Source organism: Zophobas morio, unplaced genomic scaffold (genome assembly GCF_036711695.1).
Source record: "Zophobas morio isolate AGI-343-1 ecotype UQ-CSIRO unplaced genomic scaffold, CSIRO_AGI_Zmor_V1 ptg000017l, whole genome shotgun sequence".
NCBI lineage: Eukaryota > Metazoa > Arthropoda > Insecta > Coleoptera > Tenebrionidae > Zophobas > Zophobas morio.
In genome coordinates, this window is record NW_026972122.1 from 10,989,158 (window position 1) to 11,011,999 (window position 22,842).

The 22,842-nt window shown below is 34.4% G+C and overlaps 1 protein-coding gene across 7 annotated transcripts in view; it reads right to left on the bottom strand.

Moving 5' to 3' along the window:
* LOC135130013 (uncharacterized) overlaps positions 1 to 22,842 on the bottom strand; it is a 420,354-nt gene that overhangs the window by 241,981 nt on the left and 155,531 nt on the right. Inside the window, exon 1 of one of the 7 annotated variants that reach the window (XM_064057307.1) lies at positions 4,413 to 4,430. The exons of the other annotated variants lie outside the window; for them this stretch is intronic. The gene's annotated coding sequence lies outside the window, so the exon portion shown is untranslated. Of the gene's footprint in view, positions 1 to 4,412; positions 4,431 to 22,842 lie in introns of those variants that run through there. 7 annotated transcript variants of the gene reach the window in all.

Consider the following 22,842-nt stretch of genomic DNA (forward strand, 5'->3'; position numbering starts at 1 on the left):
TTCATCACGGCAGTTCGTCGTGAATCTCCCTTTGTTCTAACCACAGCTACAACAATAACAATAAAAAAAAACTTATTACTGAGACAGCCAGCTAGGCAGCCTGATTCATGCTGGTGAAATCCGGTTTTGCAGACGTTGGGTGCGGAACTGTCACTCCACGTCTGACACGTGGTCCCGTGTGATTATCCCGATTAAAGTAAAATTTCCTGGATTTACGACGATGACTGAATGAATACTGGTACAAATAATTTTCATTCAAGTCGCTAATTAATCAAATCAAAATAAGTTTATCACGATAAAACAAAGCACATATGAAATAAACACAACGAACACATATTAAATATAGACAAAATCAAAACGAGGTGGTTTTGGTAAACGTTTTGCTCTTCAAGAATAAATGTTCAAATTCAGGTTGTAGGATGACAACACAAATCAAACATAAAATTCCCCTTTCCACTTCGAGCCCACGATAGTATAAATTTAACGAATGATATTTTTCGGTGTTCCATGCCCCTAAAGTATTTAGCGCAATGTTTAAGTTGGTTTCAATGTAACTAATGAACAAGTCTGAACACTAGAGCGAAAAGTTACGAAATGTGAATAATAATAATAAATAACTTAAAGGAAAACATTTAGAATTGTAAGTACTGTGACAATATTGTCACAAAACTGTGTTAAGAGCATGAAACAAAAATACACCTGTTGATGGACTCGTCAATAGTTTTACAGCATTTCAGATTAGATCATCCGCTACTTACACTCGTTCAAACTAAATTTAAACATTTCTTCTTTGTAACACCTGTTTCCACTGGCATCACAAAACAAGAAGTGGCTGAAGAGACTCTCATATTCTGCCTGCATTACATAATGTAATTTACATTCCAAATCCCTTTGCTACCAATCTAAGGATGTCATCCAACTAATACCTCAAACACGCTTAAACGTGATTGTCTAGTGGAATAATTTTTATTTTTCAAATGCGTTTGCAGGCGTGTTTTTTTTCTCGGCGCGAAATTTAATTTTTAAATGGGACACCCCAATATTAAAACAACCACTGATTATTTACTGGATTCGAAAAGTCAACGACCCCAAGAGATGTTAAAACATGGGGTACAATTTTCCAACGAATGCAGATAATATTTTGAAAACACGTTTAAATGGTGGTCTTAAATGAGTTTTGTTTGACTGCGTCAACGAATTTTGTCTATAATTCACAGGGGATGCGTAATCGTTTGCCACCAAACCGTGATTTTAAAAATATTACGTAAACAAACTTAAAAGGGCCATTAAGGGCAGATTACTAAATGGAAAAAGGCAGGTGTCATACAATTCCATATTATAAATTTAAAAAAGTTACTTATGAGGGGGTTGTTGAAAATTAAACGTCCTGCGTATAAATTAAAACTAAAAACTAGAGGATATAATGACTATGTGTCAAGCAATAAAATTCGCTACTGCCATATAAAGACTACAACACTCAATTGTTTCATATTCGTTCCACGTTTAATAAAGACTGTCCGGTATTATAGTGTGTAAAAATTGCAGTAAATAAACGCCATACGGTCGTTGCAATCAATATTCCCATTGTGGCGCCAGGGGCGTCTCTGTCGGAATTCCCCTATGCGAATGAAACGACTTCCGCATCTTATTATGCAAGTGCTTCAGAACACAGACTACATAAAAAACTACTAAAGAACTAGATATTAGACACCCTCGAATTCTTTTCAGCTGTTATCCCCCGAACGCCATCCAGTTTTGAAAGTCGACACAAAAGTAACGAGCCGATGAATAAGAGATATCAAAAATTGGATAACATTTCCAAGTTCAGATAAGAAGGATTTAGTTCCGCCAGTTTGTAAAGTCCATTGTTCCTCTTCACAGTAAATTCCGACGCTTGTAGATTTATCACACCTTGTTAGACGCTAATAGATGAAAAGTAGCAAACGCTCTTGTAAAAAAAGATATATGGTTGATGCAGCTGTAGACGCTCGTTTAATACAAACTAAATCCCGAGCAAACACGGAAGCACCGCGTCCGGACTACGGTATTCCACGGAGACGTCTTGGGATCATGACCATATCCACGTTCCTGCAAATGAAGACTAATGCTAATGGGAGGACAAGTCAGAGCTATGATGGAGCTGCCTAGAAAGCACCCTTGACCTCACGCAACTTCCTGATTTAGAGGGAAGGATGGAGTTCCTGTGTTCGCGCCATAAAATTATAAACATGTACGTACGTTCTAATTAAATTTGCAGGACTGGAGACGCCTGGAATACCCACATTAACGCAGGATTTTCCCAAAAATAAATTTACAACGAACAAATTTTAATAAATACCTAAATAAATAATGTTGTTGTTTCACTACATATATTTTGAACATTAAAATCCCTATAATTAAGATGGTTTTCTATCAACAATATAATTATCTATAAAACGATTTGTACAAAATACGTATACAATTTGAAGTCGTGGGCTTGATGAAAAACCCGTTGGAGGCAGCACCGCTACGAATACACCAGCAAGGTAATGACGGTGCACAATCGTGAATTCGTGATGTCAAGTCGTGATTAGATTGTAAAATGTCTACTAGGCTCTTCCGTCGACACAAAAGAAAATGAGGTACTTTGTACATTAAGGTTTCAGGCGACAAGACTAATGAATAGTAAGTTATACAGCGTGTCCATAATACAAGAGTAATCCAGAAAGGAAGTCCCGTTTGGGCAGTGGCGGCTCGTCAGATGAGGCAAGTGAGGCGGCGCCTCACAGCATATATCTTAAGAACAGATTGACTTAATTTATAATTAAAAAAGAGTTTTCAATGCATTTTTAGTTACAAAAATATGTTGAAATGGGAAATCTGTACAAGATTTTGTATTTTTACGCTTCCTGCTGACATTTTCCGTTGAATACCGTACGATTTATGCCCCTAGTTCTTTAACTGAAGCGGCCAGAACGTCGCTTCACTTGAACCAGCGAAGGCCAATCACATACACGGATTTCCATGGCTCAGCTCCTATACTCCTATACATGCGTACGCTCGGAACTGAGGCGATATCTTCGGTGCTTCTCGGCCAATTTCGGCGTACTCATTAAACCATTTTTCCATTTATTTTACAGAACAGCAGGGTTGCGGGGTGCGTGGGTAATTAGCATAAACGTGAATAAAAACCCACGTGTTGGTGTTTTGTGTTATATTCTCTTTCATAGGTACAGGTGAGTGAAAAATGAATCCCGAGTACGATATCGTCGTGTTGCTTCTTGAAACGCCGTTTTCACGGCGAATCGAGTTACAACGTCGGCAAATTTTGCTAAATATCGAGCAGTCAAAACCGTTAATTCATTTAACTTCCATTGATAAGCGACAGAATCGTCAGTACTCCAAGTATTTTAAATCAACTTGGTACCTACGAAACATACGAGTATAAATGGCTCTGCCGTAATATTTACACAATATCCCGGGATATAACGATTTAAAGAATTTCATCCGAAGTGCAAAATTACATGAAAGTTCCAAAGTACACATTAAAAATTTCATGGGTTTAAAACGTTTAGAAAAGAACACAACAACTATTCCCGAATCCCTCCAAGAAAGTGCTACTTTCAACAAAATTTTGACTTGTAAAAACATTGTTGATTCAATGTGCTATGGGTGTTATTATTATTATTAGGACCTACCACTGACCCGGGAATGACCGGTTTTCAGGCAAGACTTCTATCATTACCAACTAGTAAGACCAAGTAATATTACTATTATTATCAAACTTCTATCATCGCCTCACCACATCAGACAGTCACGAGCCGCCACTGCGTTTGGGCATATCTTTCGGGTACAGTCGGGGAAAGCGCTGACTGATCTGGCACTGGAACGAAAGGCTAGATCTCTCGGTTCTCGTTTGCTCGAGGATATGGCTTTGTATAAGCTGAATTTCTTTTCATTAACTCCTAACAAGCCATGTGGATGATTATATTTAAAACTAGTGGCATTTGCGTATATACAGAGCCTTATGTATGCTGATGGCGAAATTAAGCTTGCGATACATATAATTTTCGACTCGACATAGACAACCATCCTTGAAAAAGATATACATATTTATGCTTGAGGTTTTCCAGCAAGTCTAGTTACATACAATTTCCACAATTTTCACCCTTTTGTAAACATATTTCTGGAGTAACCGTTTTTTTTTATTGTCGCAATTACGTAAATTATAGCTTACATTACAAAAATTTGTTAAAATTAGTTTGGAGCTTTCCTTGGTTTCCAAGTTTGGTTCCAATAACTACCGTGCATCTGAAACTGTCGCGATTATTGAATTGAAGATTGCGGAGGATTTCACGATTTTTTAAGTGTTAAAAAATTGATAAATTTAGTCCTTTTAAATAACTGAATAAAGTAAATTAAAAATAGCTTACAGAGATTATGACGGTGAATAATTTCATTCGTATCCAAAATGAAGAATTAGGACCTGGGAACAGCATTACCTGAAACAAACATAAATAATTAAGTAACTGAAAACGTCAGCACCAACCTAAAATTATTTTAAATTGTAATTTAATGAACATAAATTGTGTTGATACAATTTAGCGTTGTATATCTAATTATACCAAAGTATTTTACTTAAATTCGTAAAAACCTAAAAAAAGTTTCATGAGCATATATATCTGGGAATGTTTGTCTTTTATTGTTGTCGCACATACATATTTATATTAATCAAAAAGTATGTACATTTTTACCCATTTTTGCCATCAAGAAATGAAACAAAAAATAGGAGGGGCAAATAAGATTTGACCAATTTACATAGCAACTGGTATCAAGACAACAGCACTAAATTATATAAAATAATAAAATCTACCGTAATTCAATAGTGGTCAAACAATTGCGCAATGCTATGCCTGTGTTTCAAGTGAGAGAAAAAGTTTACATCAACATTTGTAGTGTAATAGTAATAATAAAAAAAATTGGGTGTGGGGCGACCCTCTCATCCGCAAAACAGCGCCTCTCCACAGGTCTGTGAGTCGGGTTCACGTAGCTATGTATTATGTTACTAAAGAAGAAGAAGAATTAAACAATAAAAATTATAATATTAATAATAATAAAAAAACACAAATATGGCGAATTCGTAAAATACAAGTATAGTTTCCCCAGTTCTAATTCGGTTAATAATAGATTACTACCGCCGGTGATGGGACAGTCATCAATAAGGGTTTAACCATTATACAGTATAATGGTAACGGCATGATTAAATCCTTATTTACTATCATAAAACCAAATTAGAACTGGGGAAACTATACAGCGGTATATTATTTTATGAACATCATAGTGTGGTTTTGGTTACAGTTTTACCATCTACACTATATTCAGACAGACAGACAGACAGACAGACAAACAGACGGAAACGGAAAAGCTATTTTTTCAAACTTTGATAAAGATCGTAATATAGACATTTTTAAAATTATTCAACTGACAAGATAATAGTCAGTTTTATTTACTCTTTCAAAACAAGAACCAAATATTCGTGTAAGTTTGACAGTGTCAAGCAAAAATTTTCAACACAACGATTGGCTTATATTTTGATTAGTGTGTGAGTAAGAGAAAAATGCTTAAAACCAAAAAAGAAGCTATTTTTGAATGGAAAAATAAAATGTTTCTAGAAACAATACAGAAATGTCGCCGCATTATACGTTTAATTTTGTTACTTTTAGTAAACCAAAAATTTTAATGTTTGGAATTTTGAAAATAATAAGATATATCTCGGATATAAAAAAATTGTATGTATGTACATTTTACAATTCAAATCGATTGATCATTTCTGCCAATGTTACAGAATTACAATTATTATTCAGTCCTTTAATTCAATGGTAAACAGAGCAATGGTCAGATATACTGCAAAGAGACAAAAGTCGGTGCTTAGTGCTCCTTGGAAAAAGAAAATACCCTGGTGAAAGAGAAGGTAGGTTATTTTGTACTACCGCGTGATCAGAAATGACTGAGTTTGTTGGCAATCCTGGATTTGTAGTTGAAATTATTGATATATCATGATGTTTTCTGTAAGTTCCGATTGTCGGCTGTCAAGATTGACAGATAGTTGACATTTTGATTTGCAAAATGTATCCAAAACATAACCTAAATTTATTGCATGTCACAAATGACATATCCGTCACACAATTATTTCCGTTATGTCAACATCAACGCAAGAAAAGTTCACATTTTTGATGAAAAAGTACTGCCAACAGACTCAGTCATTTCTGATCACGTGGTACTTATTATAAGCAATTCAGTTTCAAATGAACTCAAAAAATGTGCTTTGTTGTCAAAAATTTTAATTTGTGCTACAACGTGTATGGAGCAGACATTCTTAATTTTTCTTTCCTACGTTATAGGGTATTGTATAGGTTCAAGTAGCTACTTAGGTATACAACGTCCTGAATATGTACCAGTGCCGTACGGATCAGGATAAATAAAAATATAATTAATAATAAAAATCCCTTTTCATTTTGGTTGTAGGCAAATGCATGAAGTTATATATAAATTTGTATCTAAGAAATTCCTTTTATTTGAGGCCTCCGTGTTTTTGGCCAATTTGCCTATTTTTAATCATTAGTGCCTTTTTTGCATTTTTCAACCTATATAACTTTTTTCTGCCTATTTTGTTCTAAAATCTTAATTTTCGATACCCCTAAACACATGTTTCTTGCAAAGGTTGCATTAGTATTTCTGGTGCTCTAAAGAAAGATAATCCAACCCAAGTTTTGGGTAAAAGGGTACGGGAGAATTCGATTAGCAAAATGCCGACAATTCAATAACCGAAATCTATTTTCTGCGTAAACTATCAAAGAACAAATTTTATTGCACACCCAAGTACGTAGGTAGGCTTTAAAATAATTAAAACACCCATCTACATATGTCTCTTGCTTTTCTATGAAGAGCTTTGGTGAAATAAATACACCAAGCCCTCCTACAACTTTCTTTTCGGGTTCTCTTCTTGTATCAATTATTTTGTGTTGAGTTTTCGTAAAGTCAAGTCCAAAGTGTTAGTGTTTTAAAAATTGTTTATCACCTAGTATTTTGTGCCATTTTAATGCCCAAAGTCGTCTTTAAAGGACAAGTTGAAGGAATGGACGAAAAACGAAGACGTTTTTCAAATAGAAAACGGCGAATTGTTGTATAAAGTCTGTGAGAAAAGCAGGCAAACTTTAATTTCCTCATTTCATAGTGAAGACCATAAGAAAAATTTTTACTACAGTGCATTTGTTGCGGCAAATACACATGCCGCCGAAGAAACTTAACAAAAAAATATTGGGCTTATTTTTGGACAGAAACTGCAAAAATAATATTCATGAGAAATCAACTGTCAGATGCCTAAGTATATTAAGAAAAAAAGGCTAAATATAAGCCCCGCCCACCCCCCTACCTCAATTGTGATGATTTTTTTTATTCGTAGTTCGCCAAGAGGGCGGAGTTTAACTGCAAAATCCTTATTTTTCCAAGAGAAATTACAATGTGAAACATATGTTCTTGAGCACGTTCAAAGCAAATTATATGTATTAAGTAAAAAAGAAAGCCAAACGATAAGCAAACAGTGCGCTTATTTTTGGATAAAAACTTAAGATTGGCAACATCCTAATCGGGACCATCATAACTAAGGAGGGGGCAGTGTTACGAAATAAACCCATACGCTGCCCCGGTACGACGCCAATGGGTTCCCGAGCTTTCTAATATTTACGGCGATAATGACGCATCGTGGACGAAGAAAGGTCTGGAAGCGGAAGTCGCAATGGACTACAGAAAGATCTCGGTTGGAAACATCGAGAAGAAAATACGGATTTAAATGGAGGCCACGTCGAGCCCAGCAAGTGTCCGGGCAAGTTACACCGGAGTTATTTTCGCTGTAATAGTTATTCGTGTAAATTCTAGTAAGAAATAAATTGTTGAGTTTACCCCAAGCCGATTTTATTCACCCGTACAACGTAACAATATAAACGGCACAAGATACACCGGGGAGAGTACGTGAAATGGCATTTAAAAAATTGCAAAATATTGGACAAAAAAATACTGCATACCAAGAGCTTTAATTTGTCAGCAAAGTATTACAAGGAGAAAATGTAGAAAAATATTTAAAAATAAAACTCACTGAAATTTTTAATTTTAAATATTCTCACATATCGTGTGATGTTGTGAGATCCTTCTCTAGGTATAAAAAATGTCCTGACTGACAAAAGGAAAAAATTTTCTGCCGAAAATTTAGAAAAATATCTAATTTGTAAAGCAAATTTTAACCAATAGCAGGATCGCTGATTATGTTAAATATTAATAAAATAAATGTAGTTCTAAACCTATTTTAAGACCTAAGTATTTTGGCTTTTTTTAGCCTAAAATCAGCTCTTTATTTATCATTAATCGATCCGAATAGTCGAAACATTTATTACATTGCGGATCAAGCTGACTAGCAACCAATAACATTCAAAGAGGGTTAAGCATTCCAAACACGTAATGAACCAAATACGATTAGTTGATAATGATAACAGTAACACCCTATTAATACAATAATCAGCAACACAGTTGTTAGGCTTAATTGTAAGACGGATACACGTAAATAACAATTTAATATGAAGAAACCTCACAAGAACGTGCAGCGACTAGCTAATTAATTCATCTGATTGATAAAATTACTCGTAATTTTTTTAGTTTAGTTTGTAACAAGAGCGTCACAAATAACAATAATGAGAAAAGTAAAAATTTATTAACTTAAAACGAAAATAGGCATTAATCTTTCAACAATTCTGGAATTTCCCATTCAACCTTCAAGTGTTTTTAGTAGGCAAACGCAGGGTTTTAACTTTTCAATGATTTATTTTTGAGTTTAAGTGCGACGTGTTTAATTGAAAAGAAAAGAATAATAGTTTTTAAGAAACAAATTTCATTTAGAACCGCGTTTTGTACAATAGAAACCTTGGAACCCCAAGCACGTAGTTGCATTTTTCAGGGTTTTTGTTCAAATGTACTTGTGCCATAGTAATTGGATTACCTTGATGTTGGTACGTTTTATCAAATGTAATGATATATTTCCGTAATTGTAGGTATCTTATGTTTCCTACGACACTTGAATATCGTATTGTTCCAAGCTTTCAACCGTATCTACTTTGCATACTGACCAAACACTCTTTAATTTAATGTTATTGTCTACATCCTTTAGGCAGCGCAAAAATAACAGATGCAAAATTATATATTTCATAATTATACTTGACTACGTAAATCACGAACAAACTAAAAAGGAATTTTGCGCTATTCAAGTACAAACAAAGGCATGCATTTAAGACAAGATTCAACGAAGGCAGCACGCCACACTGCTAAACACGAAATAAAGAAATCGTTAAGAGAATTTCATCCACTAATTAACCAAATTACTTTTTTCGTGTTTGCTAAAACATTTCACTCTTGATAATAACTGAGAACAGACAAGTTTATTTTCAGTATTTAAAGGGAATATGTTTTCTACGTCGTTTTTTTTTTTGTTTTTAATTTAATAAAATATCTCTACCGCTCCTAACGATATTTTAACGAGCACCTACGTTACGAACAAAACTAATTGGGATAAAACACGAACTCGTTTACGGAATATTTGTTTGAAAACGACTTCAAATTGCACACAAAACTCTTATCTCGGTAAAACTTCGCGTGCAGAATTAGGAATAGCTAAATTTGGCGCACCAAATACCCGGTATATTTTTAAAAGCGTTTTAATAAAGTTATAACTTCTTTTGTAGATAGTTAAAAATTTTGTTCGCGTTTCTTTATTTTTTTCTTTTCCGGGGATTTTCTTCGATGAAGTTGTTTATAATTGTTTGGTTATATAAATAACTCGTACTTTTAGTATTCTGGCCAATTAGTTGCTCCATTTATAACAAATTGATTCAGATATTAATTTAGGGCGCGAAAATTAGGTTATGGCAAAAATAAACACCATTGATTACAAAGCTGCTTGTATAGTATAAATCAAAACAGTATTTGTGTTATAAATTGAATGTGGGCCGCGGGTTTATTATTTAATACGAAATAATTATTCAATCCAATCAATACCTACACAATATATAAAACTGAATTTAGCACAGGTTGTAGATATTCTATAAATAATAAAATAAATACTGAGGTTAACAGTCTAGCGTGAAATGATTATCAAAAATTATCTACCTGGAAAGTGACTTTAACCTCTTCGAGTGAAATAAATATATCACATTTGGGTTTTACACTTAAGGTGCTAAAGTTTGATAGGTAACATTTCATTGTTAGAAAAGGGTCTCAGATGAAAGGGAATACACGTTAAAATCGAAGAAGATAACCATCGATAAGACACGCGGAGAGGATTTCGTTGATGAGGGTATATAAAAATCTGGGAAAATTAATCCTACACGTAAACTAAAAAAAAGGACAACGAAATTTGACGTCCCGGATTATCCTATATTTTAATATGTTCATTGGTTAATTAGATATATAAAGAAAAATGATGATATTATGATAAAAAACTTGACATGTTTTTGAATGTTTTTTTCAAAAATAAATGCTGCGCTTTTTATGAATTTTGTGCATTACTTTATTATTCCTAACCCTGTATTTTACTGTATTTCACGGACGAGGGAAGTTCTGTTTTTTTGATTTGTGATCTCGTTATTCAAGAATTTGGCACGTCAGTAATTCATTTTGTTCTTAAAAATAACAATCTATTAAAAAAGCGTGATTGATTTCACATAATTTCAAAAATATACTTGAACAGGTAAATGTATTCACACGAAGCAGCACCACTTCATAAGACGCCTGTCTACGTCATTATTGAAAGACGATGGACCTTTTCAACAAGACAGGCTGTTGATGTTTACCCCTTACGTTTTAATTATGTATCATGAATTCAGATTCAGGTAACACAAGATGATTGATATTCGGAGGAACGCGTTTCGTAAGCAAAAATTTTGAGATAAAAACTACTCCATATAGTATTTCAGTTCGTAGATGTATTCATTAAATTTTAATAAGACGAACCATGTGCTTCAAGAACTCGTTAGCGAGCTTTCCACAACTCGGACGAGAACAACAAAATGTTTACGTTGCATCCACGGCCAGAGAAAATTAGGAAGAGCATGCATATTGCAAGAGATAAATCCCACAGTATGCTTCACCAAGAATTATTATCAAGACACGTAAAGGAAAGATCTAAATTCGAATCGTCACTTCCGAAATCGGAGTCTTCATCGATATTTTAAACTTCGTTGTCTTAGGTAAATGTAGGTTATTCTAAGCGTTTCAACAAACTCATAAATAATTTAGCCAGATTTAGAATAGTTCGGAAGCAGCCGACATCTCTGATCTTCTCCTTGCAGGATTTCCTCTGACATTTCACGTCTGAAACCTTTTTAACCTTCATGTTATTTGTCGGAGGGTCAGATTCAATAATTCAGTCCTTCGAATTATTCACGAGCTGAGTGGGCACATTGACAATTTCGTCACTTCGCGTAGTACGAGTCATAGTACGATACAGATTCCGTCTAGTAAAATTTTTAGATGGAAAGGGATGAAGGACAGTCTGAAAATAACCCAGACATGACGCAGGCGGCCGCTATCGCAAAACAACAAGAACGAATGATTATTATCCCAAAAGTCGATTTACATGTTCAAACGCTTTCACGCTGAAACCAGAGACGCCATGAAAAATTACCGCACGAGAAAATTACTACCCCAGACGGCTCATTGTTCGAGTGCAGGAACGAGTTTTGATACGTTTTAATGTTGATGAGCTTGTAAAGGGGTGAAAGGCCACATTTTAAGAATTTCATGACACGTATCAACCCCCAGCCACCAATTTTTATCTTTTGCAAAATAATTACGTGCAAGGGTGAGTGTATTCTCGAGAGGCCACAACACCTGTTATTAACACCATTTTGTGTCATTACAAAGGGAATGGTCGGAAAATAAAATTCCTGTTTAAGTTGGCAAAAACATTAAATAAAAAAAGTTACGCAAGAACGTGACGTTTGTAACGTTACATCATTTTGAATTTTCGCAATATTTTTGTTCTGATTTATTATAATCCCTTATAATTGAATTTTAGAAAAATGCGTAGATATATTGTGAAAACTTGTGCATACACACACGTACATTTTAACGAAATTTTGTGCATATAAATTCTCTCTTTATTAACTGATAGAAGATCGTCAATCACCCATCTTTTAGTGTTCCACGGCAGTAAAACCGTAATCCCTTAAGTGCAAGATCACTTTATAATCGTGCCCTGACGTAACGCCAAACGCGTTCCTGCACTAAAAACACTTCAAAACGTTAATATGGTAACTCGAATTTATCACAGATCTCGTCAAGAAACTGTATCACAAAGTATCTTCCACACGCGCCATTGTCTCCCTGAGCCTCGACAAGTATGTCAATGACTCTGCGTAGCATCAAAAAGACTTCAACGCACTTCATCCCCCAGCCGCCCATTTTTGTTTTCTGCAAAATAATTACGTGCACGAGTGGAGTACATCCGCCAGAGACCACAATACCTGTAATTAACATCACTTTGTATCACTTCAAAGCGAACGGTCGGGAAAATTCGCCACGTCGACAACACTAAAAACCACCCTTTTCCGGGAAAAACCGCAATTCAAGTGTCACAGAAAACACTAGAATGCACCCTCGTTCAACTACTCAGCCCACTGATTAAATTGTCTCGTTTCTGTGCTGCCATCACCAATAAAAAGTCGAATCAAGTGGAACGGGAAAAGAACTAGAAAGGTATGCAAATCCGAAGGAATCGAAAGCGGCAACTGCACGAACCGGTCGACACATTGCTATAAAGGATCCAGGACTTTAAAGGGTAGCATGACGAAGTAATGTCCTTATTCCGTTCCGAAACCGGTTACAAGCTCTTTGTGTGGAAAAGTGAAGCATTAAAACGAGTTAATAAATAAACATAGGTTTGCGGGGTGCAAAAACAAGAGGGTGAAACTGGACACCGTAATGGGTTTCAAAAGCAAGTTTTCAAATATTAAAGGCATGACTAAACATCAACAACCAGAACTATGTGAAAGAGTAATGACATTGTATTTTTATGTTGTCATTTGGTAGCTTCCAGGTTAAATAAAGGAAAAATGTTTCGAAGAGATTCACACCTTCAAGCAGAAATAAATAACATCTGTGTCACACTTAATTCACCAAAAGCTTCATTCCTGTCCGACAATGTAATTTCAACATCAAATGTGACCAAAAAAAAAGAAACTTCAGTGGTATATCACTCCGTGAATATCACATAAGACCGCCATCACCTTTTGAAGTTAAAAATAAATGACATTCTTGACACAAATATCGTACAATAGACATGTCAACATCACATTTTAATCTAAAGATGCTCAACATAATAAAAGATTGACACAGCACTAAATTTTTAAAACCATAGTCGTTTACACCTTTAACTATGTAAACTGACCATACAAAAATCTTATAAAATATATATCTACCACAAAACAGATATAATAAAATCCTCGACACGTAAACTTGCGTTACAGGAAATGATAATGAACCTGCTAAAAAGTCGTTATCATTTATTCTAAATCACACAAACAAATTGAAATTTTAAGGAAGTCTGACACCAAGTCCATGAAATTAATGACCCTAAGGTATTTAAAAAATGTCACCGACATCCATTAAGATAAGAGTTAAAGTTAAATTATTATGATAAGAGAGTTTCACTACATTACCCTTAAATCAACCACGCTTCAAAAACCAACAACACTGATTTATATTCACATGTTAAAGTGGATTCAGCTTGAGGCATGATTGTAATATTAATGTATGTGTGGAAGAAACAGTACATCGAACAAAAATAAGTTCGGAAAATGTTATTAGTTCAATAACTACTTTTTTCGTGAGTCTAAAGTTTAAATAAAAAAGGCGATTTCATAAGTGTTGTGGCGTTTTTTTTTTTTTACATAATTGATAACTATCAAATTGACAATTCACAAACACACAAAAATTAAAATCATTGCTGATAACAAGCATTGGCACTGAATGACCCCAAATCTACAAGAGTGAAATTGACACCCAAAAACTTTAATTTTTTCTATGAAAATTTCCAATGATACGCGTCACAAACAGCAGGCATAAATACGTGTCCTTGGCTGTCTCGAATATCGCATATTGTACTGGTCACTGCTTTCGCCGGTCTTCGTCAATTTTGTTGCCTGATTCTTGTGCCGATTGATCACAAGTATATGTGAAGCCAAGTGAAGGCGAAAATAGAACTGAGAACAAAATAATTGCCCCAATAATTATAGGAGTAAATGAAACGTAAAGACAAGATTCTGCATCCTTGTTAAATAGATTTGATGTTACAATGGAATTATTACTGCACTTAAATAATACATTTAAATTAAAAATGGGAAAAAGTCTTATTTGCTTAATGATTCTTCATCGAAACAGACGATTTGCATTCAAAAGATTGATTTCAGAACTTCTCTAAAATTGAAAGATTTCTCTTGTATGGCAGCCTACAAAACCCATAAGCAGCAAAATTTGTGGCGGTTATACAAGTTTTCAGTATACGAATCTGCACAATTCGTAAACAGTCTTCCTCCTTCAGTCTTTTGTGTTTGTTAAAATTAGATTTTTGTTTACTAAATTTAGTTGCGAATACTGTTTTCCTTGAATTTTGACATTTTTTTTTTTAGCTTTTTATTGTAACTAGACACTTGTGATTGACAGACGACGTACAGAAGGAAACGAAAGACCAATTTTTTCATACTCAAGGAACTGCGTAATGTAGGGAAGTAAAAATCTTAATTAATTGGAAGAAAATAAAAATAATTTTATATAATTTCATAGTATTTTTCAAGATTTCCCAGCAAAAAAAAACTCACTTGCTGAAAATTTCAAAACACGTTTCTTACAGGTATTAAAGGAAATTTGTTTCAAAGAAATTTAAAGACATTAATAAAAAATATTTAGAGCATCAGTACCGGTTAATTAGTATATTTCAGACAAGACTTGATAGACTCTGAAATACCATATCGGCGAATAAAAAAGTCCTCTAGTAGGCCATGAAACTTGTTTTTAAAATAATGATGTTGGTAATACTAACGTATTCCTTGTTCAATTTGACAGTTCTAGCTAAATAACTATGAAATAAAGTGTCAAGCAGCTGCCAACTTCATTACTTTAAAAATAAATTTTATGACCTAAATGAGTTTTTTCGATCATATGGTATGACGTAGCAGAACAATTCAGTTTTAATAAATATGAAAATTCAGAAAAATTGCGATTTAAAATAATATTAAATAAAAACAGAATTCTACTAACAATAAAATTTCAAATAATACAAGGCTTTATAATAAACTACATAAGATTCAGTGCAGACTTCTTCAAATCTATGTGCTTTTAACAAATCCGCCGAGTAATTTTTCACATAAAATACATATATTGTTAATGGATTTCACGTTAATCTGGATTTAGATATACCGGGTGAGTCCATTAGAGCACGTTCATCTAGTTCACTAATTACACAGGGTGCGTCACTAAGCGCGCGTTTCTCGATCTCATTAATTATTAGAAAAGGAAAAAAGTCAAAGACCAAAGTTGAAGGGTCCTTTGAGGATTAAACTCTATTTTTTTACTGTACTATAGCCGCCTTGTTGTGATATAAATAAATAAAATTTTTCTATGAGGAGTGTTTAAAAAAAAATAATTACTACAATTTTCAAATATAGGTGGTCGGAAGTTTCAACATTTACGGTAGTTTTTTGTTGTTTTACTGTAGAATTACGGTTAAAATTGTATTAACAAATCGATTTTTTTTCAACGGTTGGTTCCAAGTAAAAAAGTGTTGATTAGATTCAAATAAACAGATTCTTATTCGTATGAGTTTAAAGCAGCACGAAATTCTAGAGTTTTAGAAAAATCATGTATTTATTCAGTGAAAATTTTAACTTTGACATAAATCATCATCAACAAGCCGCCTTAAAACTGCCGTAAGATTTATGATTATGACCTATTTAAGTTGAATTTCTAAAATCTTTCATATTCCAGCAACAGACATCTAAAATAAATCTGCAACTTTTCGGACACGTAGAATTTAGAACAAACTTTAACGATCTAACTTTTCTAAAGCATTAACTCCTTTATTTCCATCATAGTTCAGTGAAAAGGGTCATGTTAAGCGCTAATATTTTCTACCCAAATTACTTCTGCGACTCTCCTAATGCCAAAGGGTTTTCTACACGAGGTCCTATCATTTGTAATCTTTGTAGCTGATGTGTAAAACTATTTTGTTTCAAACAACTAGATTTTCAACGCGACTTCAATCTCGTGTGGGGAAGCACTCTTACTTTCAAACATCTAATGTTCCGTTAAAGTACAGTAGTAATTTTAAGAGCTCAGGAACGACTTTTATTTTATTGAACATATAACTCGGTTAATTTCAAAGGGCTTCACACCAACTTACGACCTGTAATTTTAGACAGACGTAGATTTAACGGTAGCCACACACAAGCAAGTGTTAAATATAAAAACCCTGTTTTAGCATTAATGTACAAAAATAGCATCAACTTTTCCTATCAAATGTATTCTATACTTGTTCAACACACCTTTAGTTCGTCTACGAGTCTCCAAAGCAAAATTTCATTCTACAAAACGGAATCTCCATTAAGTATAGATAGTGGCTTTCACAATGCATGAAATCTGACTTACACACTTGGAACAGTTAATTAATAATGCAACAGAGAACCACGTGTCTTGAATAAACAGCGAAACGTAGCGCCGCTATATTTCATCTGATAAAGGCTTGTTCATCTACTAAATAATTACTAAGAAGGAAGGCAGTCTGGGCAAGCGACATTTTTCGCTTACGTGACTGTAAAATTCTTAGAGCGATAAAAGGTCGTTCACTTGAAAAACTAAAAGAACAAAGTCTACCTACGTCTAGCTGAGAAAAGAGACAATTGGGACTACTTAAGTGTCACTCGGATAACGATCTGAAAGCGTCGGTAGCTAAACTATCCCATTAGTATTTTTAAAAAATTACAATTCAAAACATGAAGTCTTTGGAACTAATTCGCTCCAACCTCTGCGCATCTAGTGCCAGATCCCCAAAAGCAACAGCGCTGGAATTTGTCAATTAAAAACCTCCCCTTTACAGTTTTCTCGTTTTTGTGTTAAGAATGTCTGTGAGCCGGTGGTTTGGCAAACGAGGTCACCCCCTCACGGAATTCCGAGCATTCGCGCCCTCCCTGCAAGAGTTAATAAAAACTTTGTCAATGATTCGGGCAAAAGACAAGTAGAAACGTTGCCAACTATTCATAAAATTTGCAGCGTATTGCCTTCATAAACCGACAAGCACGGAAAAGCGGAAAATGCACCACGTAAAGTAGTTTATCGCACAACAGTGTCAGGTAGAAATCTTAGGTGGATTTTCCGCGCCAACATTTTATGGTTTGTTGAGCTTCTAATTTGAGCGCTTTGTAGACCTAACGTTATTAATTACGAGACAGTGGATGGCACGAAATGTTTTGTTAAAGCAGAAAAACGAATTTTGTATGGATGGAATTTGTCCGACATGCTCCGGAATATTACCAAACTCCTTAATTAATGCCATTACCAGGAATGGGATGAGGGTGGCACACTGAAGCGACAACTCTTGTAATAAACAGCCACAATGTTTCCAACGGCCTATTTTAAAGCGAAATTTTCCACTTTCGCGTGACAACTAATTTCCCTCGTTTCAATCATTTTGCTCGTTGGATGTGGTCCTATTTGTTGCATGGTTTTACGTACTTAATCATCAGCGTGCGCATCTGAGCCATTGATTGCGTGATTTTCGTTCAGGTAATTATCGCAATGGACGATCTAGCGTTGATAACAAAAGTTTACACATAAAAACGTAGTTCAAAGGTAGACCCAAATAATTGAGCGTACACAAATTTGCGTTCGTTATTAATTTATTCCCTCGAATTTGGTCTATAGACTATTTTACATCATATTCAGTCAAGTGGTGAGACCCTGTCTTATCACACCACGACAATCTCCATCACCACGTGATAAGATTGTGACACTGTAGAAAATTTTTCTTGGTGAAAAACAACACATAATGGTGGGTTTTGAAGAATCCGAGGGCCAAGTGTGCTGTACGAATTTGAAAATAACTTACGAGTTTCTTGGAGGCACACTAAACTGCGGTTGAAGTGTTTTTGGTGTTCTACAAACCCAGTGCCTTTGATATTTTTTGAATTCTCGACCTTCGTGGATTGTAGAAGACCCACAAGTATATTTTTATTTTTTCTCTGGACTTTTGACTCGATTTGCCACTTTCTGTCTGTGCCGCCAATTAAAGTACCTATTTCTCACTTTGCTTTGAAATTTCATATAAACTACTCAACCTTGCCGACAAAAAATAAACCGTATTATGTTTTAATCCGCGAACATAGCAACTAGTACTGGCGACCAATACTTGATAGCCTAGAATAAAAAGCTTGTTGGGTTAGTTTTTTTTTCTCTGTGTGTATTTAATAGAACAGGTATCGAAGTCTCCGTGTTTGTTAAGACTTCGTTACGACTTTAGAAAATTTTCCAGAGAAGACTTTGACTGACCTAAAGTTAAATTGAGTTTATTGTCTTTTAAGTAGTGTTCAATGTGGACAAGAAAAATAATACAGAGTGTTCCTTTGGCTAATAGGTGTTAACCTTTAAACTTTTTTACTTTAGGGCTACTTGCACCTAAAATCCATTCTACTTTGAGTTGGCAGGGTACAAAACCCGGAAACAATGCTTTTTATGTGAGAGAATTCGCAGCGGTATTGTCAATTTATCCAGAAAACCACCGATTTCTGAAAAACTTAATACATGAATCTTACACAAACTACTTATAATAAAGTTTTTGTTATTCCACTTCTATTAGTGTTAAAATCTGATTCTTATAGAATAATTTTAGAATTGCGTTTTTTGGTTCTTCATTACATCATATTTCAAAAACTACACAAAATTTTGTCTTCGTTTTTTAACTGTAATATAACCAAACAAAACTTATTCTAACAAAGTTATTTTTACTGTAGGTATTAGTATTTTTAAATTTGTACCGATTTTTTTTTTCTTTGATACTTGCACAAAAGGTGTACTGAAATTTTCAACATGCCATGTTTTTTTTTTTAATTATTAAAGATTTTAAAGTCAATTAGCGGAAAAGTTCTAGATTATTGTCTAAAGTAATTTTTGTAATACTAAAGAATATATTTGACAGCGGTCTTTGTCTTTGAGGTAACACTTTTTAAACTCGAGCTTAACACTTACCTAATTGGAAGAAAGAGTCGTTGTTCATTTATCTTCATTATTCAAAAATAATTTCAGTGTATTAACTACTACTTTGCCGCATATTAATTACAAAATTTTCAGTAATGGAAAACCTCGTTTGATTAAAATTTCGGAATGCGTTAAGTGTAGGTAACGAAAGATTTTTTTAAACGAATGTAAAGACAGTACAATTTTCGTAATGATCTTGATCAAATAAACTCTGAAGTGCATCAAACGCCACTGAGGATGAGAGTGCACAGTCGGCCAGGCAAATTTATCGCCTGACGTCGCGCCATCGTATTTAATATTAGTCCGATTGACTTCCCATCACTTCGGCTATGCCTAACTCTGGTAATATCCATAAACCGTAGTGATTCTAAGAATGAAACTGTAATTGTATTCATGCCTTTAAATAAAAAAAGTTTTACTTGTTAGTTAAACGAAGCATGTTGCGAAATTTTCAGTAAAAGAAATTTTTCTATTACCGAGAATTTTGGAACTGATTTGTAACGAAGAAAACATTGAAATTATAAAAAAAAAATTCCGCCATCGCTCGATTTTAAAAATTTTTAACTAAAAGACAATCAAATACTTCTTCGTTACAATAGTATCTTATACCACAAGGTAGTGAAGACAATCATTATAGACCGAACGCAGATTACAGCCTGAGAAGCGTCGAGGGTTATAAGCGTGAGGTCTATATAATGGTCTTCACTACCGTGGCGTATATACTATTTTTTTCACAAAACACAAATTTGAAAAATTTTCAATGTATTAAAAGTAACATAGCACCAACTGACAACCCCTACCTAGGTTCTGGTGTTTCCTGTCGTTATTCTCCGACGTTTGAAACGTTGGTTTGTTATGTTTGTAATTTCAAATTGTCAATAAATTTGTTATTTTTTTTTTTAGGAAATATGTCAGACAGTGAACTATATCCCCTTCCGAGATGCTGTTATGGCTGTTAGCACTTTTACATTCCTCGTGAAAATAATTTCAAAAATCTGGTTACTAATGGCCAATTTTCGTTTATCAAACATTACATAACCTCAATCTTTATTCTAGATCTTAGTCAATAATAGTTTCACTTAAATTATTTATTACGCTTCGTCAAATTTAATTATCACTACTGACTTTGGTAAAGAAAAACGAATTCACAACTCGCAGACAAGCATCATAATGGTGCAGTTCTACGCTACTAGTGAAAAAATTATTTATTCTATATACCCAAATGCGGGCATAAATTAGCCTTTATGTCACAGATCAATCAAAAATTGCTAATCATTGAGTAATCATTTAAATTAATTAATTGAGGAAAATTATATCCTGGGCAAGTTCAAATTCTTCTAAAATTTCTTTTGAATAGACGTTTACGCTTCTTCAGTTTGCATTTTGAAGAAGGAATTATTTAAAAAATAAACAACGTGGCATCCATAACAACATCAAAATAGCCAGCAAAGTATTAAAGTTCGCATGAGCACAATTCACACAATCTTGCCGGAAGTACCCAATATTTCGTTAAAAATGTTTGAGGAACTAAAGTAGAATAAAACGTTATATGTACCACAGGCATAGTTCTACACTACATTTTCCATCTCTTTTCACGTTATCGCTATCGGATTTCAGTGTACTTTGGGAGATTTTTGACAACTCTGAGACTTCGTCACTATACTCCCAAGGAAAAACCGCGAGCGACACGCGGGCGATCCAAACCTAGTTGGTCACCCATCCGGGTCTTGACTCCGAGTAAAGTTACTTAACTCGTATGATCTCTACGGCGGAACTTCGACCAGAACCGTACAGTTAATACAGGGTGACTGCGAAATATATGCAAATATTTTAACCACGGCATCCCCCACCCTAGTAGAGCCGAAATATAGAAAAAATAAATTAAAAATCGAATGGGGCAAAACCCCCATGAACCACATTCGATACGTAAACAGAGTTGGAAAAACGTTCAGTTTCAATTAAAAATAAAACCGACTTTTTGCTGCTTATCATTCGTTCATTCATTTACTCATTCATCGTTAAAGGTCAGTGTGAAAGTTTTTTGGTAATTTTGATTCTGACGCATGTTTGGTCCTTGTCACAACGATTTTACATTGTTTATTGGAACAGAAATAAGAGCAACTTAGAATGCTACTACCTTTTTACAAGAAATGTTGAAAATGTTGCCTTGACTAGCAAAACAAGCGTTAGAGCGTCGCAAGAGGTTTGTTGTTAGGTAAAAAAACACCGGAGTAGCGGTTGCCACTTTCACTTGTTGAAGCTCTTCGATAATTTCTGGACACTGTTGATTTCCACAAACGAATTGTTTCATCCAACCAATACACGTTTCTCGAAAACCGTCTCTTGAAATCGTACTTGTTGACGACTATGTAAAATTCCATCGGACAAAAGTGAGTTACACAATGAGGACAATCAGTGGACTCCAAACCGTGCCCTTTGTCAACATTCTCAAAAAAAAAATCACTTTCTTTAACCCATATTTCCACCACGGGTAGAGTAGAGTACGGAAAAAGTGGTCTCCCGTTCCCGTTTATCTGTCTGTCGTGTTTGTCTGTCTGTGTCGATTTTTGTTAGACAGACATCTCCGAAACTACTGGACCAATTGTTGTCAAATTTTTTATGTAGGTACATTTATGTATATGGTAAAACCGTAGCCAAAATCCACCAACATTTTGATGACGTCATCTCAAAGGTTTTTTTTTATACTCCTATACTTGTCGTCTGCGAATCCGCTTTGAGTTTTTCCCTAAACGGCCAAATTTTAGTAAAAAAAAATAACACTGTATAAAAACATTTTACGATTAACATAGGATGTAAACCTCCGTGAAGTTGTGGCTTATCTAAGCCACAAGGTTTTCATCGATATCCAGGTCCACGTGTCGATATCTATCGACACATGGACCTGCGTCTCTCATACGTTCGATGCTAAACTTGGTCGTTTTTTTTTTTCTTTCTCTTGCGCTGTGACTAGTATTATGTTGAAGACGTCATCACACATTTTTGTTATGGAAAAACCCACTTGAAACACATGCACATCATGCTCCTTTTTCGGCCCATTTTGCTCCATTGTAGCTTAATTAATGAAATTTGTTCTTTCCTCTCTTTTGAGGAGACAAAAAGTATCAAATTTCATTTCCTTTTAACGCAGTTGCTTGTCATTAAAACGCACTAATAGTGAATTGTTTGGAACATATTACATTTTGTACCCACTTGTTTAGAACTGCGTATACAGGGTATTGATTACAGGTGACTCAAAAAAAATAATTAATGAGTCAAGTTTTTAAATTGATTAACTAAGTATTATTATTACCATTGCTAATATTATCATGAGTATGTTGTTGATGGGTAATAACCCATTTATAAACCAAGGGGGAAATGAAAGAAATCCATAAAAAGCAAATAAAAGATTATATTATTTTGATGATTTTTTTTTAACAACTAAAAATTACTGTTACCCGCAATGAGCTAAATTAACGTCAAACAGAGAAAAAAAAAGTAAAATTAACTCTCTTAGAATTG